Source organism: Erpetoichthys calabaricus, chromosome 1 (genome assembly GCF_900747795.2).
Source record: "Erpetoichthys calabaricus chromosome 1, fErpCal1.3, whole genome shotgun sequence".
Classification (NCBI taxonomy): Eukaryota; Metazoa; Chordata; class Cladistia; order Polypteriformes; family Polypteridae; genus Erpetoichthys; species Erpetoichthys calabaricus.
Window position 1 is genome coordinate 271,942,171 of NC_041394.2, and position 17,166 is coordinate 271,959,336.

At 38.2% G+C, this 17,166-nt stretch overlaps 1 protein-coding gene across 1 annotated transcript in view; it reads left to right on the forward strand.

Annotated features, from left to right (window-relative positions):
• Nucleotides 1-2,145: 2,145 nt before the first annotated feature.
• The window catches only part of grm3 (glutamate receptor, metabotropic 3), a 262,901-nt gene continuing 247,880 nt past the window's right edge, over nt 2,146-17,166 (forward strand). The window contains exon 1 of the mRNA XM_028815001.2: nt 2,146-2,887. The gene's annotated coding sequence lies outside the window, so the exon portion shown is untranslated. The remainder of the gene's footprint in view (nt 2,888-17,166) is intronic.

Consider the following 17,166-nt stretch of genomic DNA (forward strand, 5'->3'; position numbering starts at 1 on the left):
AGTGAAGTGAGGCGGCTCCTTTACAGCTGGTCCTGGGATTGTTGCAAGTGATTCATTAATCAAACCTGGAATCACTCCCACATGTGGTGGAAGTAGGGCTTTGCAGCTCCCCCTGGCAGTCCCCAAGGAAACCAACAGGGCTGTACCAAACTCCAGCTCCTAGCATGCCCTGTCGGAATCCGTGATGCCACAGCCGACCAGTAGGGCTGCCCTCTAACATCCTGGGGAAGGTAGTGCCATGCAGATGCTCTCTCTTCCGGTCACATATATATAAATGCAGAATACCAAAAGGATATAAGAATTTAGACCCTTTAAAAAGTTTTGCTGTGACTCTGATGTACTGTATACTTACATGTATTATTTAAATTATTTCTGATCTTATGCATTCCAAATCAGTGTTGTGGAGGAATGGCATTCAGGCATAACCCACCTTGGAGTTGTGGCCTGTTCACTGCAGCATACACAAGTTCACACTCACTAATACAGATCTGATGAGGCCGTGCACACTACAGCTAGATAATTTCTGAGTCATGATTTGAACCCAAGACTCAGGATTATGAAATTTACTCTATTAAAAATATCACCCGAGATATAAATGGGGTGTATCCAAACCAGAAATAATTTCTGCAAATATAGGAAAATTTTCATATATAGAAAATCAGGAGGAGATGCTCATTATCACTGACAGAAACATTAATACACTTGCATTTGAAAAAGATGTAATAAAATAATCTAGCGCACATTTTTTAAAATAGGAAATAATTATTGACTTAATACGATAATTTAACTTTACCAAGCTGAAGACTTAATGGTATGGTCTGCGGTGATGGAGTGACAAATAATGATCAATGAGAAGTAAGTCGCAAAAAAAAGGGAAAGAAAAACTAATCATATATATATATATATATATATATATATATATAAAGTGTTACAGTGCAAAAAAACTACACAACATAGTATGGAAACAAAGGCAATAAAAGAAAGTTACATAAATCAGTAATGTAAACACTTCATTAAATAATGAAGTGAAAAGTCAAGCAAAATGACACCTTTTATTGGCTAACTAAAAAGATTACAATATGCAAGCTTTCGAGACAACTCAGGCCCCTTCTTCAGGCAAGATGTAATGTAAATAATTAATATATTTAAGTTCTATGTTACTACTACAATAGGCTTGTATTCATTTTACTGCTTTTATACTGACAAAGAGGTGTTTGAAAAGAGCAGGCTATCTAATGTAGTAGATGCTCAATATCTATTCACAATTTTTTTAGAACAATGTCATGTTGACATATAAAGATCCTAAGTGTGCTACTTTGAATTATGGTGGCAGAGTTGTTAACAATGCTGTCTCAAATATTTGTCTTATTCCTGAGCCTGTATGGTAGTTCTTCAAGTACTTTCTTTTTTCTTCCCACATTCTGGCAGCATGGGGATTAGGTTGACTGATGAATTTAAAGTGGTCCAGTATGAGGAGGCATGGGTGTCAGCTTAAATGAGTGGTACTGTGGGTAACATTAACATAAATTACTTATTCTATCTATCTATCTATCTATCTATCTATCTATCTATCTATCTATCTATCTATCTATCTATCTATCTATCTATCTATCTGATGCAAATTTCACAAATTTGAAAATTAATAAAATCTTAAGGTAATGTTACCAGTGTTATTGAAACTTGTTGACATGACACTGCATTGTCTTCCAGGAACATGTAAACAATTAGACATCGCGCTCCACAGGCAACGAGTGCAGATTTTTGTGATGTTTTTGATACATGTGTATTGATAAAACTAATGAAGAAAGTTTACCGCTTTGAAAGAACACATTCTGTTTTTTAAAAGTCCAGCGACGGATTCAAGATTGGATCCCGCTTTACGTCTGAATCTGTAGGAACTGGCTCCGACACCCTGTGACTCTAAATTGGAATCAAAATTAAGGGGGGATGACGGATAACTAGTTCGTTAAACATCCTTGTCTGTAACATGTGGTCACCAAAGAATATTGCTGTAAAATACGAAAAGGTATTTTTTTCCTTCTTGTCTTCAATACTTTTAATTATGGGAGGGGCGAAACCGAAGCGTCTTTCGCCAATGAGAAAGTAGATAAGCGGGTGAGACTGATCGTTGTTGCTATGGGAAACAGAAGCATCCTTTGGAAAGAGCAGTAGCCGCCGCGGCAGCAGCAGCAGTAGTAGTAGCAGCAGCAGCAGCCTTTGCCTGTCAGTATCGAGGTGGGGGGCTTTTCTACTTTCTTCTCCTTGCACATCGGAGCCCGAGAGAAGGGCTTGCGTGCGGACTCCATGGGACTTGCGGCAGGAGAACTGCTGCCAAACTAAGCAAATCCACACAATCGAAGGAGACCTGAGGGATAGAAAAACAAAAAGACAAAACTGCCCTCTGAGTAGAAAGCAAGCAGAGTCGAGTGAAGGCAGTATGTGTCTAACAACTAAACAGTTAGTTTAAATAATGAAGAAGCGGTGTAGAATGATATGAGGGGGCAAGGGCTGGAAACTGCGCTGCGCAACCAGGCGACCTGTGCACACAGTACAGAGGATTTCGAACAAGTTTCTCGACGCCGATGGCATAGCCCTTTATAATTTCATATTTTTATGTATCTGATTTTTATTTCTTATTTCGTTTTAAATTAACAGCATGTCATAAGGAGGCGTAATAAGCAACAGGAAAAAAAGTGTGGAAAGTTGAGAGACACTTGCATGTTGACTATACCGTTTTGAAGCTTGGGCGATAAAAGGACTTTACAGAGTGATAATGTACTTGCGTTTCTTCCGCAAGAAACATTAAAAAACGACAAGGTCAAAAAGTTGGCTTGACCACCTCATTTGCGGCTGTGCACCAACAAGTGTATCGGAAGAACCGGTTCTGGTAGGTTAACTGTTCTGAATATTTTTAGCGTTTTCAGAATGGTAGTTTTATAACCCAGTTTAATGTACCGTTATTGCTATCAGACTGTAGTCAGGAATCGGATGCACTTAAAATGTTGAAACGTATGCATACATTATGTAGGCTATTATATAGTGCCTTTCATAGCTATTATATAATGCATTTCCTATCTACTGTATCTGTTTATATATCTATGATGTTGTGCCCTTCATACTTCTATATTTGCTCCCTCTCTATACTTAGTAGCCTATGTTGAATAATGCAAGTGTTTTATACATGCATTACAGATTGATTTTGTTCTAAACTTTGCAGCACTTGACATTTTTAAAAACCTCTTTTTTAAAAAACCTATCAAAAAATATGAACACACATGATGAGAAAGATTTCTGGTGAAAATAGAGTTGAAATTTTAAATTGGAAAATGTCTTTTCCTGGGCGATCAAAGCTTTTACGAAAATGTCCCATGGGATTAAAGTAAAACCTTTCCAGGGCTGTGAATACAGAAAGTTTGAAGTTGGCGGATGCCTGGAGCTTGCCAGCAGGGAGAAAATCAGACAAGCAAATAGAATCGCATTGTGCCACTGTGGATCTGTAAAGGACGCTTTCAATGGCAAGGGCAGTTTGTGCTGTCTCTTTTTCTTTTGCCCAGCTGTTTCTATGCGTCGTAGTCTAACAAGTTCTTAACAAAAGAGGGCGATTATAGTGCTCTACTGGTATTACATCCTGATTGTAGGTAAACCGAAATAAATATAATATACGTTTTTATATATTTGGGTAATTTGTAGGGCGCTTGCCTGTTAGGAATTCCTTGTTGTCAGTGCTCAGACACACTTATTACATAGTGCTTGCTATTCTAAGTTTCTTTGTCTGTAATGTCACAAATAATTAGGCTAACACATGCTGATCATTAATCTAAAGGCTTCCAATGTATTTGCTTTCTAATTGGTTATAATATTGTTGCACACCATTATAAAAATAATATAATTTTCAGAGGTGTTTTGTCAGATACCATTTTTTATGTATCGAAGTGAGCACTGCAGATCTGGTGTGCACTGAATTTATTTCAAGCTGCTTTCACTGCATGAGCTGTTACGTAACACTGGGTTTTCATACGGGGAAGAACAATGCTTATTTATGTTCCCCTCTTTAACACTGAATAAAGTAGCGGAGAATTAAAATAATATTCAATCAATCATTCCAGACTTTAAGTCTGCATTTTAAGCAATGTTTCCATCGTGTACAATATAAGTTAACTGTTTTATGTTCTGATACATAGGAATGCACATTACAACTTTGTAAAGTAATGTATGCATCCAAAAGCAAATGCTATTAGGGGCTGTGTTATGCAATTTGCACCCTATTTAGTTCAGATATTTCTGAACTAATTTTATAATAAAGCAAATGTTTTGACTTACCTTAGGCTATAAAGGTAATTTAAAATGCAGACTAAATTCTTTTTGAAAATGCATGTGAAATGGTGACTTACAAAGAATAATCGAAACCTGTTGTGGATCATTGACTCTAATAATTGATCTTAAGTTATCCAGGTGAGCTGATAAAAATGAACAAAACTGAAAAATGCATTGTGGAAAATTTCCATGACAAATAAATGCAATGAAATGCAAAGTTCAACAGACTAGTTACAGTATTTACATATTTTTGAATAAATTGCCAATGAGAGTCTGCTATAGTTGGTATAGATTTCATTTTTGATATACAGTTTTTCACCACAGTCATATTCCTGAATGCCAATGTGGTCTCTACCAATAATACTAGCTTGCTCTGTGACCATGGGTCAATATTTTGAAAAGTTAGTTAGATATAGATTTTTTTATTGACCTTAAATATTTTATGCATTAAATCTTTTAGCAAATGCTAAATTTGTGCAGCTGATCAATGTTCATACACAGACCCACAAGTGTTGGGCAATCCTATTATGTACACAGTTGCTGCTTATTTTTCACCTTTTGTTTTCAGATGTTTTGTAGGACTGTTTTCCCAAATATATTGCTTACTGTATATACTTAAAAGTGTACCAAGGAGCTATCTCAAAATCGATATCAAGTAATGCAGTCCAGCATTTCAGAGGTCTGACATTCGTTGCAATATACCTCAAATATTGTATGTTTCCCAATATTTAAAGATATGTATAATACTGCCTATGCAGTTTAAGATATCTAAAGTGGATTGCAAAATATTTCAAAATCTTTTTATGAAAATGTCTGCATTTTATCAGCAGGATTTTCTGCATATTGTCAGATATCTCAGAATGTACTGTATATGAGATATCTTAATAGAAGACAGAAGTCATTTTGGAAATCTTTAGTTGTATTTTACAAATATCAAAATGACATGTTTTTTAAAAAATATATTAAAATGTGTTTCCAATATCTTGAAATCAAATTTTAAATAACTTTAAATACATGATACATTTTTAAGGTATCAGGATAAGAGTTTAAGATATTTAAAAATTTATTTCGATTTCTCAAACTTGAGGCAATGTGAAGGTATCTGAAATATATTAAAATGACAGGAAGTCTTATTGAAAATCTTAAGATATCAGACACTTCAAAATGCACACCATGTTATTTTAAAATATCTCAAAATGTATTTGAGATATCTGGAAATTAATGTAAGATATCTTAAAAAATCATTTTAAGATATTTTAAAATAGATATCAAAATATCTTCATTCATTTTCAGATATCTCAAGTTGCTAATTCAGTTTGCCATAAACGTCTAATATTGTCCCTAAATATCTTTAACATGCTCTAAGGGAAACATGCAGGAAGAAAGAACAGCCTTGAAATAATGGTTCAATTTATTGTATTCTGCTTAGGGTTCTTGGGACTACTAAAAATGCAAGGTTTCAAAAATAAATCATTTTTAAAGAGTGAACTTTAAATATCCTTGCAATGATCAATTTACCACACAGATTTTGGGTAAATATATTTAGATAAAAGACATTCAAAGGATATGAATAACCCAGGTATTCGTTAAAAGGGAATTTGTGTGTTGGAATGTAGACCTACATGCGTTTCTTTTCTGTTGTAAAAATTTCTTCTGGCTGGTGAGAATAGCTTCTTTGAAGATTTTGCACAATGAACTCCGTATTTTGGAGAGGTAGTAACAGGGTAGGAGGTAGAATTCTGGGCAATACAAACTCTTCTGTGGAAGAATTTGGCAAGATCCAATAGATTTAGCTTGAATGGTCTTAGGTTCACCATTATTTTGAACCTACTTGGAAAAAAATACACAATCTTGAGCCTCCTTTTGAAGTTTCAGGAAATATAATTCAATCATTGTATTATAAGAAATATATCAAATTGTAAAATGGCACTTGCCTATTACAGTAAGATGTGTGTTAAAGCTAGTTAAGGCAGATTTTAATGTGCTGTATGTTCAAAACCTAATAAGTGCTTGTGTTCTTTTCATATAATTCAGAAACATACACACTGATTTGCCTAAGAGGAAAAAGCAGGTATAAGGGAGTACAATGAAAGTTGGTAGTATAAAGTGAAATAAGCAGGACCTCTCTGAAGTTCATTTTAATCTGTAGTTTTTCATTTTTCAAAGTTTATGCACATACTTTGTCAGTTTAAAGGAGTTGTAAAAAAACTAAATTTTCAATAGCAGAAAATATGCTTAGCCATAAATCAGTTCAGGTCATTTGGTGAGCATGCACTGCTACAGCGCGTTGCAGCACTCACCACGTGATGAAACACCTCAGGATCCCAGTTGGCAACCCCCATGGCAAAACACCTGGTCCAGTTCCACCCTCTGGAAATGACCCTCTATCTGCCGCAGCTAGATGTTACGTGGACGTCCCTTTGGTCTGGTCCTGCCGCTCAGGGAGCTGGATCACCCTCAGGGAATCACCTTAACAATGCAGGTAACATGCCTCATTCGAGACTCCTTGAGCAACTGTTCATTCCACACAAAGTCAAACCAGAGGTACCCTAGGATTCTCTGAAGAGACACAGTACCAAAGGAGTCCAGTCTTCATCTCAGGTCACTGGATAGTGTCCATATAGCAACCATATAGCAAGACAAGAAGCACCAGGACTCTAAAGACTTGGACCTTCATCCTTTTGCAAAGATATTGGGAAAACCACACACCCCTTTCCAGGACCTGATGACCCTCCATGCTCTCCCAGTCAGTCTACTGCCTTCATAGAAATAGTCACCAGAGACATGAATGGTGCTGCCGGGGTAGGTAAACTTCTCAACACGGTCGGCATTCTCACCACAGACAGACACACTGCTGATGGCCGTACCCAAGAGGTTGTTAAAAGCATGGATCTTGGTTTTTATCTAGGACACTCACAAGCCCAGACACTCAGACTCCTCACTCAGTCTTCTGAGAGCCCCAATCAGAGCCTCCATTGACTCTGCGAAAATCACAGCATTATCAGCAAAGTCAAGATCAGTGAATCTCTCTTCACTAACAGATGCCCCATAACCGCTGGACCACATGAACCCTGCCCAAAACCAAGTCCATGGAAGCATCAAACAGAACAGGAGCAAGACCAAACCCCTGATGAACCCCAGAATCAACTGGGAAAAATTCAGAGGTTCTGCCTCCACTCTGCAAAGCACTCACAGTACCAGTGTACAGGTGGTCATGATATCCAGCGACTTCAGGGGGATCCCGCAAAGTCTCAGGATGTCCCACAGGGAAGTTCAATCAACTGAGTCGAACGCTTTATGAAAATCAACAAACTCTGCAAAGAAACTCTTCTGATATTCGTGTTTGCACTCAGAGAGAACCCTCTCTGCCAGGACGTGGTCGATGGTAGACTTCTTAGGCGTACAACCAGACTACCACAAATGATGCTTATAAATTACAGAAAATTATAATTTTACCTAATGAATGTACAGGCTTACATTATGATGTTCTTAGTATACAATAAGTTTATTTTCAAAATCTCTCTATTATAAAAAAAAAAACTTGCGATGAGACCAGACTTTTTCCCGGGAATGAGACGTGATCTTTTGAAGAGAGACAGAGAAACAGAGACACTTTCACTTCCAGCGAGATGGACGAGTCATGTCATACTTACAGCCTTCAGACGCAAGTCCCGTGATACGCATGCAGAGCAGGTTAGAGATAATGGAAGTAGGAAAATTCGAAAGTCTCAGAACGTGAGAGTCAAGGTCGCATTAGCGCAAACAAACTGAAAATATTACTCGGGGAAATAATGGAACAGTGAAAAGAGATTGAATATTCAGGTGCTGTACAGGCTTTTAAATGTTTGAAGCTCCACATGAAATGCAGATCACGCGGCACGCATCAGCAGCAAGCCAACAGATTCTTGAGCAAAGAGGAGGTGAACAAAACACCTGTTACTTATTTCCCAATGTATCACTTTTTAAGAGGGGTTTCGGAGGAGCAGCCATGTCTCCTTGGGGTATGCTCAGCCCCCCTCTTCACAATGGCAGCTACCGCTGGTGGGGATGGAAGGGATAGGCAAGCGAATTGCAGATCAAGCGTGAGGGCAGCAGCAGCATGGCAGCAGCTGCTCGAGCAAAGAGGATTTAAAAACAAAAATGTATTTGTTTCCCATTGTATCACCGTTTTAAACAAAAAAAGTATTTGTTTACCATTGTATCACCGTTTAAGAGGGCTTTCAAGGATGTGGCCGCTAGCGGGGGAAAGGGATTGGCGAGTGAAGCGAGCAGGGGGCAAAGCCCCCTAGTATAACAAAAAATTCTTAAATCTGCTCAGTGCAGCATTGTGTGCAAGGCAAGGACCAACCCTAGATCGGGAATCACAGGACCCACTCACACACATCCACACAAGACCAATTAGGATATAGTAGTGAGTCTAACACACTCATATTTGGAATGTGGATGGAAAACCATTATGGCCAAAAAGGGAAAACTTCATGCAGATAAGAGGAGAACATGCAAACTCAACACAGACAATGACTGGCTGTGAGGCTCAAACCCAGGACACTGGACCTACAAGACTGTAGCACTATCACTTTGCCACTGTGCTTGCTTACTAGATCAATGTACTGTTTCATTTAAGAGTGTATGATGATTTTAAGGTGTCTATTGTAAACTACATAGCTCACCATTTGTTGGAGAGCAAAATTAATCCTGTGTACAAATGTGCATAGATACTGCATAGGTTTAGAACTGCATGTAAAATATTTGGGATCTGAAATGACATTCTCTTCTTTTCACTGTTCTAAACTATTTATAACATACAGCTTTTTTTTTAATTTGGTGTGTCTTTCCTGTAGTTTTTGTTCTTAATTAAAATATCTCAGGGAGAAAGAATGCACCATACCGTTCCCTGACATATTAATCATACATATAATACATTAATTTACACTGTTAATTTTACAAAAAGAAACTCATAAGACACCAAAGGTGTGGATAGATCTCTTTACATCCTATATATAATATACTGTATATATACTGTAAGCCTGAAGAAGGAAATTCATCCTGGAACTCATTTTGGGTTTATGGGTTGCTATTGAATTCTAGTAATATTTTTTTCTTTTTCTTCTTTTGCACTGAGCAACTGCAAGGTTTTTAATGCTAACTGTTGTTTTTACAGGTTTGATAAACACATGGGTCTTGTGGTGGCACAATGATAACTATGCTGCCTTGCAACAAGGAGGCCAGGGGTTACATCCAGCATGGAATTTCCATGCTGTCTCCGTATCTGCGTGGGTTTCCTCCAGGTGCTCTGGTTTCCTGCTATAGTCAAAAGACATGCAGGTTACATGAACTGGTATTAAATTGGCCAGTGTGTATGTGTATGTGTGTGTGTGTTTGTGTGTTTACCCTGTGATGGACTGGTGCCCTGTCCAGGGGTTGTTCCTACCTTGTGCTCAATGTTTGCTGGGATAGGCTTCAGCTGCCCCACAACCCTGCTCAGGATAAGTGGACTTAGGAAATAGATGGATGATAAACACATGAAATGCACATATCCTTCCCATATGAGATGATATCATGAACTATCAAACCAATTGTTTATCACCAAAAATTAGGATTTGTATGCTCAAAGAATTTGAAACTGTGTACATAGCTGGAAGTTCAATTAATACATGATTCTAGTTCAAGATCAATTGTTTCATCATATGTAAACAGTACAGGGTTACTTGCCTGACTCATACAAAGTAGTGGCAGTAATACTACTAAGAACAGATGAAGAAAACCTAAAGCATTAAACAGAAGTACACATTAGGTTAACTCATGTAGTTGTCAGTACAAACATCTGTTGAGTAGCTTTAAACACTAACGTAGCTTTTAACAATATCGTTTTCCTTTATGTCTGTGTCCTGTTCCATTCATTTCTTGAGCCAACATAACCCACTCATTAGTGCTGTGTAATCCTGTGCCAAACAGTTGCCATGCTGAGGTGTGCAGCCAGTGAGGATGGACTCCAATGTGCATCTGTAGAAGTTGGTAGCATAGGAGGAAACATGCAGGGTCTTCTGTTTTGTCTAATGCAGTAATACAATTGACGAGTCTTCTTCATAAGGCTTTGATGTATTGTGCCCATTTGTGATATTGACTTCAAGATGTTAAGCCTTGTCACATTCCCACTAGTATCAATGTGAGTGTGATTTGCCTTCTAAATTCTGAAGTCTACAAGCAGCGCTTTGGTTTGATTGACATTAAGAAAGAGAAGTCTTGGATGGCACATCTGTGTCAGAAGGCAAATCTGATTTCTATAAGCTGGCTCATTATTGTTGGTAGGTAGTTCCGTGATGGTTGTGTCATCAAAAAATGTAATAATGTAGTTGAAACGTTGTCCAAGTAATTGTAGCTGAGCAAGGTGTAAAGGTGGTAGCTCAGCACACTACTCTATGGGGTGCCTGTGTTGAGGATCAATGTGGAGAAATGATGCTGGCAAACTGTACATGCTGGTGCTTCCAGTTAACACATTCAGTGTTTCGTTGCAGAAGGTGGCAGGAGTCCTCAGCTGAGGTGTTTAATGATCTGCTTTGATGATACAACAGTGTTAAATGCTAAACTGTAGTATAGTGACAGTATTGTGGCAGCACAGTTTTTATTATTTAAACAGTATACATTGTAAAAGATATGGTATTCTCTGTAGAACAATTGCGGAGATAAGCAAGCTTTCACATCAAGCATCATGATCTGACTCTTTACAAAACCTGTAATTACGCGATATACACGTTATTTGCTGATAATTATTGGGTAGGTAATATTTTCATGATAGGCTGTGTCCTTTGTGACCCTGTATAAGAATGAGTTTGTTTAGAAATAGAATAAATGAATAAATCCATTTTGAGTGCTATGGAACACAGTTACTGCACAATGGATACATTTTAGTTTTAAGCAAAATCTGTACATCCTTCAAAAACAAGATGATATATGATTCAACAATTAAATCTTTGCACTTCTAACATTTTGTTTGGCAGCTTTGAGTTAACTGTCCCTTATTGTTAAATCAGCTGTGTGATCAATAGCTGTGTAAATTATTTTGATAGTCTATTTACTGCCCTGGTTTTCAAGTAGGCTAAAATGTGTTCCTTTTCATTGTATTCACAACCAGAATGATTACTGGTAACCGTTTCACTGAAATTTTCTGAAATATACAAATTAATTTCTGGCAATTGTATTATGTACATTTTATTAGGTACAGCTATTCAACTGCTTGTTAATGGAAAAATCAAATTAGCCAATCACATGGCAGCAACTCAATACATTTAGGCATGTAGGCAATTTCAAGACAACAGGCTGAAGTTCAGACTGAGCATCAGATTGGGGAAGAAAGGTGATTTAAGTGACTTTGAATGTGGCATGGTTGTTGGTGCCAAATGTGCTGTTCTGAGTATTTCAGAAATTGCTAATCTACTGGGTTTGCAGTTAATGGTCCGAAAGTGAGAAAATAACCAGTGTAGTGTCAGTTCTCTGAGTGAAAATGCCTTGTTGATGCCAGAGGTCAGAGCAGAATGGCCAGACTGGTTTGAGCTAATAAAAAGGCAACAGTAACTGAAATAACCACTCTTTACAATTGAGGTATGCAGAAAAGCATCTCTGAACACACAACATGTTGAACCTTGAAGCAGATGGACTACAGCAGCAGGAGACCACACCGGGTGCCTCTCCTGTCAGCTAAGAACAGGCAACTCTGGCTACAATTTGCATGGGCTCTACAAAATTGGACAACAGAAGATTGGAAAAATGCTGCCTGGTCTGATGAGTCTCGACATTCAGATGGTAGGGTCAGAATTTGGTGTCTACAACAAGAAAGCATGGATCCATCCTACCTAGCATCAATGGTTCAGGCTGGTGGTGGTGGTGTAATGGTGTGGAAGATATTTTCTTGGCATACTTTGGGCCCCTTAGTAGTAACTGAGCATCTTTTAACTGCCACGGCCTACCTGAGTATTGCTGCCGACCATGTCCGTCACTTTATAGCTGCAGGGTACCCATCATCTGATGGCTACTTCCAGCAGTACACCACATCATGTCACAGAGTTCAAATCATCTCAAACTGGTTTCTTTAACATGATAATGAGTTCACTGTACTCGGCCTCCACAGTCACCAGATTTCAATCCAATAGAGCACCTTTGGGGTGTGGTGGAATGGAAGATTCACATCACAGATGTGCAGCTGACAGTTCTGCAGCTACTGCAATATGCTATCATATCAATATGGACCAATATCCCTGAGGAATTTTTCCAGCATCTTTCTGAATCTATGCCCTGAGGAATTACTGCAGTTCTGAAGGCAAAAGGAGGTCCAGCCTGGTACTAGCAAGGTGAACCTAATAAAGAGACCAGCAAGTATATATAAGGATTTGTGTGTGTGTATGAGGTTTGCCCTGGGACAGACTTAGTGATGAGCAAACCCCTTTGAATTCGTTTCACTGTGAGGCCAGCAAAATCATGGGAATGATTGAAGTCAATAGAGAAGGAGGAAGTGAACTTGGTTTCATTGGACTATAATGGTGCAATAGTGTTTTAAGTGTCCCTGAAGGCTATAACATTATCTTCCAACTCTGATGGACTGATTATTGTGGCCAGTGTGATCTGAGCTGTGTGGTGGCAGTGCTAATGATTGCCATCACCATGTCTCAGACAATACAAGACATTAAACACCCAGGCTGGTAACCACAACAAAAACAACAAATTGCCATAAACTAGTAATAAGTAAAAAAAAATTACCATTGTAACTCACAGAGTTCCAAACTTAGCGCACACAATAGCTGTGCAATGAACTGACTCTGGGTGCGGCTAGAACATCTTTTTTGTTTGCAAACTATCTTTGCAGATGCTTTGCACTTTTCTTCACTACTTATTGGTAGAAATGCCTTGTAATCAGTAAAAAATCTTTCACTATTATCATTATTTTGCAGGTTTGCATGTGTTTTCTTTCTCAAGGAAGGGGAGGGCGCCTTTATAATAAGTTTTGTGTCATAGCTCCAGCACATGGCTAAATTTGCAGCACATAAGGATCAGTGTTATGATCGGCTAACATACCCCTCAAATGAAAATACTGCTTTTTTTTATACGCAAATAGCATGGAAGGCTGGAGGATCGGGTTGTGACATCTGCTAATGCAGATTGCCAAAAAGCTAACAGTAAGCATATGTGCAAGTGTTTCGCATGGCTGCTACAGTTCTGTGATATCATGTTGGCCTTCAAAGGATCATGGGGCTCTAGGAAAAAAAATGTTTGTCTAAGCAGGCTGCTTGGTTAATTTTCTGGAAAATATTCCATGAACGAGGTCAATAGTGCATACAGCATATTTGCTATGAAAAACCCTTTGGTGAATTTCGCCAAAGAAAACTACAAGTATTAGTTCAGGTGATGAACAGATGTAATCCTAGGGTTTAATTTGTGAGAAATCCATTTGCTTCAGTGTACTATTCTACAAATAAGGCACTTAAACTAGTGCAGAAATGCCAAAAAATGCAAAGTTGTATGGGAAAGTTTTGCTCAGTGACCTTTTCAAGGTTTCATAAAATTTGATTCCATCAGAGTGACAGGTTATTACACATTTGTGCAATAATATACACCCTAATTATTGATGTCAGACATACGAGCATTAAGGCAGAGAACAATTAAATAACCAAAAATGAAAAGACATCAATAAAACAATGACAGTGAAAGACTTCTACACTTTGAAATCTCACTGATATGTAGTACCTCTTTGTCAATATATCATTGTTTAAGGCTGAATAACACATGTGAATCAAAGAAAAAAACATGAAATACTTCACTTGCACTTTTTGTCTTCTGAAGTAATTTTCTGTTTAGGAGAGATTCCTTAGAAAGAAATGCATACAAGTTATTCTTCATTCACTTACGTTTTTGACTATTTTCAGTAGTAATCCAACCATTTTCCTAATCTGCCTGTTTGATAGACTTGTATGGAGCTGAAGTATAATAATATAGCAGCACAAACTACAGGGCCAGGAACCCATGCTGGATGGAACTCCCATTCATCACGGTGCATGTTCACACAAACAGACTGGGCCATTTAAGGCTTTTCAATTACCTGGTCAATGGATATTTTCAGGTGAAGAAAGACTCCTAAACTTTGGTTTATTTTGTGCAAGCTGCACAGACAATTAAAACCAGATTTCATGAGAAAATGATACTAAGCACTGTGTCACAATGCAACTTCTTTTTCTTACTATGAAAAGTAAATAGCACATGTTTGCAGGATGCTGCTAGGCTTTCTTGATTTTTCTGTATTATTAAAGATGCAGCAATAGTGCTAGAACACTTCTAAATTATGCTGTTGTTTAAATTACAGCAATCTTTGTAAAATGTATGGAAATAAATTGAGTGAGTAAGGCATATGTTTGACCCTGGAAATGTCATTTAGAGTTTTGTGACAGCCATTGTCTCATTATGAAGAAGAAATTATGGAAGGAACATTTTGAAATTAATTGAGCGGGAAGCAGAATGACAGTGAGGAAAGCAATTAGATCAATAGAAATATACATCAGAATTTTGGAAAAGTGCATCAGAGCATTGCGCAAGCAAATAAGCTAGGCCTTTAGAGTTATACTGTATACAACAATTGTGGAAGTATTTATCTTAAATGAAATTTATTTAGACCAATTAACTATGTATTTGCATGAATAAAAAATATGCTATATTAAGTGAATAAATTACAGTTGAAGAGCAACAAATAACCATAACCATGGTAAAAAAACACAAAGGTAAATAATCATATAACGCTATATGCATGCAGTACATTACCTGTTTGATTGGCTTAGCTGGCTGCACTAACAGAGTGTCTCCTTTGCTCAGGAAGCCATGATCTTTATTATTTACTGCTAAGTGCTTTTCTTTGAGTGACATGTCTGAGCATTCCTGGAGATCCTCAACTGAGCATTGTATAGTATCTTTTGTCCAAAGCATCATGGTTGACAGCATAAATGGGCCTATTCCTTCCTTTTAGACTTTGCAGAGTCGTCAACCTGAAAGTCAAGCATATAATATTCCCCTAGGACTTCAGATTCCGGGAGACCTATCAGCTAGACTGACTGACCATTGTTATATAGATACGATAAGGCTGCTAAGGGTCATTATGAATCAGAACACCTCTAGATTGACAGAAGGTATCACATGAGGCTAAATTGAGAAAAGGAGGATAACTGGCCCTTTTAAATCTTATAACTGCTAGGGGGATTTTAGCTTCCCCCCAGCCCCTTAGGCAGAAGGACGCTGTCCCGAACTAGATAGACTTACAGAGTGTTTTGGCTACCATACTGAGAACAGTAAGCAAGTCAATGTTTTTTGATCCTGTCAAGCCTATGAAAAGCTCAGGGTTGCATTGCTTACAGGGGCTACTTGAAAGAAAGTGGTTCGTAGCCATTCTAGATCAGCTCTGACCATGCAAGTGATACTGAGCTTAGCCATAAGTTCTTTGAGCTTAGAGATTTGCTGGGCCAAAGGTTCATTGTGTGTGTATGTGTGAAAGAGAGAGAGAGAGGTGGAACATAAGAATGGGGATAATTTTGACAGTGAACAAGTTAGTGTACCACCTCACAGAAAAGAAAGACAACAGTATTGTCATTTTCCTTTGTTTATTGTATACTTCTGCACTTTACAAAAAACATGTAGCATATAAATACAGGCAAGTATGTGCATATAGCACTACCAGTCCCCCCGCAGCTCCACCCACGTAGTAGTGAAACAGGACAAAATTTAAAAATCAATTAAATTTTTTTTTTTAAAACATATTCATTTGTATTGAGATTCATTTATATTCATAGCTTTTGTATCCAAGGGCCTTTTAATATACAATATTTTTGGTTTTGCAATCAAGGGTGAGAATGTAGCTGTGATCTCTTTGCCAAAAATGTAAAAAGTTGGCAAGGTATCTCTGGCCAAATGGAAGGTAAGTACGCTCCAACGTCAAACATTGCCACTGTATTTGATTGTGTTCAGCTCTGATGGGAGAGCAATCCCCCACATGGGGAGAGGAGCACTTGGCCGTGATATCTCTGCCAATGAGCAGGTACCCTCTAAAACACACGTAGCTGTGTCTCTCTCTTAAAAATGTCAAACGTTATTCCTTAACAATCTCTAAATGATAATGTCTGCTGAACAAACAGGTATCACTAGCTAAGCGGAAACAAGGTATGCTCCAACATGTGGCAAGAAGTAGAGCGACTTGAACGAAGGCTGGCACGTGACTGAGGATGGCCCCGCCCAACTCCCTACTCCTGAGGTACCACCTCCCCCACGCCTCGGCCTGCAGCCTGTCTCTCAGATCGTGCAAAAAATCGCTGCCGCAACCAAACTATAATACTTAGCATGATGAGAGAAGTAGCAAAATCAACTGGAATGTTCAAGCAAATTATAGAAAAACAAAACAATCTAAATCCATCAAGTAGTTCTCTCGTGAAAAGCTGACAGACATACGGCCAGACAGACGTTGGATTTTTTATATATATAAAGATATTGTATATATGTGAAGTATGTGATGATAATTTATCTAAACATTTTACTGTATTGGCGATTCTAAAATTGGCCCTAGTGTGTGCTTGGTGTGTGGGTGTGTTTGTGTGTGTCCTGTGGTGGGTTGGCACCCTGCCCGGGATTGTTTCCTGCCTTGTGCCCTGTGTTGGCTGGGATTGGCTCCAGCAGACCCCCGTGACCCTGTGTTCGGATTCAGCGGGTTGGAAAATGGATGGATGGATTTTACTGTATTTAAGACATTTTGATGAGAGATTAGCTGCATTAGGATGAAGAAGAGCAAAGGAAATGTCTTTGTCGACCAGAGATGAGGTAGTTCCTCTGCAG